The sequence below is a fragment of the Drosophila suzukii genome, unplaced genomic scaffold (assembly GCF_043229965.1).
Source record: "Drosophila suzukii unplaced genomic scaffold, CBGP_Dsuzu_IsoJpt1.0 scf_4, whole genome shotgun sequence".
Taxonomy (NCBI): domain Eukaryota; kingdom Metazoa; phylum Arthropoda; class Insecta; order Diptera; family Drosophilidae; genus Drosophila; species Drosophila suzukii.
Window position 1 is genome coordinate 4,772,133 of NW_027255927.1, and position 1,850 is coordinate 4,773,982.

The following is a 1,850-nucleotide window of genomic DNA, read 5'->3' on the forward strand; positions in this document are numbered from 1 at the left end:
CTTAGCTATGACTTATTTATTCTTAATTCGACTTAATATTTATTGTAATTCACTGTGTTTCTCTTAAAGCTATAATAAAGAAAGTCGTACTTATTATGGCGCACGCGCCTTCTAGGCGGGTTCGTCACACCCCCCCCTTTCTTCCCGCGGTGCAATGTAGAGGCGCCTGTCGTCCTTGATGGTGACGATGAACTTATAGGTGCCCGCTCCGACGGCTATTCGCACTCGACGTCCGCGACCGATACGGGTAGCCAACTTCGACTCTATCTGGCTTATGACGCGTCGGGGTAGGAAGCGTAAATTGTTGCCTCCGATCCAACCTTCTGGTAGTGGGCATAGGTCGTCCTCCGTGTATGCCGACCGATCTACCTCCGCCGCGGAAGTGGGTGATGCGCTCGCTTCGGTCACCGGTTGCGCGCGTCTGAGAACCGTGTCAACGGTAGGCTCGGGGAACCTAACTCCCGACAGATCCGTGAGGACTTGCTCGAGCACCTGATTCTCCCATTCAGTAAGTGGTTCGCCAGGGTGGGCGCAACTGGGGGCTCGTTGGGGGTTCCCATCCTCTCGTGTCGTGGACCAAAGGTTCCTCCCGCTCTCCGGGCGAGAACGTTCGACGTAGGCTCTGGAGGGTATGGTCTCGGTCGTCTGATCCTGCTGAGGCGACGCCACAAAGGAACGGCGAAACAGGGGCCTTTCTTTTTCATCGTCCTCGGTGTCCGTGACCAACTCGAAGCCGGCCAGATACTCGGAACACGGATCGATCGGTGTGGAGACTTCGTCGTCGCGTCTCGGACTGATAGGCCCCTCGTCGTAAGGCACCTGCATCTCGGGCGTCTGAGTCAAGCGACGTAGGTCCTGCCGGTTGGGCGGCGAGGTTTGGGTTCCCTGGTCGGACACCTCCTGCGGATGGTCCTCTCTTATTGGGGACGTCTGGACCCCTTGAGAAAGCGTAGCTGGGGTCGTCGAAACTCGTCGGGGAGGAGTTGTTAGACCTTCGGATCCCTTAATAGCTTCCCCCTCTAGTTGGGTCGCTACGTCGTACGGCGAACGATCGGCCTCGAGGTTACCTCCTTCGCCGGCTTCAAGTGCCGGGCATGGGGGTGGGGATGGAGGTTCGTCCGCACATGGCCCTTGGGCGGGTAGCCCAGGTACCTTTATGAGTACCGATCGGACGTCGATGCGCATGAGCGACACGTGTCCGGCGTATCTGCACACCTGATCCTCGGTCGAATGGTGGTAGAAGTGTTCTACGTCGCGTAAATACCTCGGATGGCCGGCCCAGGGATCGCGCCTGGTCCACGGGCAGTCCTCCTCCGATTCGGATTGTCGCGACTCGGCGTAGTACGGCTCCCCGGGCCGTCGTCCTTGGGGATGACCGTACGGTGAGCTGTAGCCAGAGCGTGGGGGTCGACTGAATCGGTCAGCATCGTGGCCGCTGGCGCTGTCCTCGTCGTCGTCGAGGCGGTACGAGGCTGGTTGGGGCGACGTCGGCTGGTAGCCTCGCCGCGACTCCCCGGGTCGGGGACTCCACAGACCTCCGCGAAGTCCAGCAAAGTGTGGGTCGCCGGGATCCTGGGAATCGTCGCCGTCCATTCCCGTCCATGCCCTCGGCTCCACCTTCGGAGGTGGGGGACTCCTCCTCCTCTTCTTCTTCACGGCCGTCCCCGTAGTTTGCCCCCGGGTGGAAGGCCTCGGTGTCGCCGGAGTCGTCGGATACCACGATTATCTCGTCCATCTGGAATATTAGTCTAGGCTTATTGGTATAACCATACCTTCTGAACTCCCTACCTAACGGTGTAGCTAACATAGGACCCGTCAATCTTAACCTATTGATCTTAAAACTATTCCGC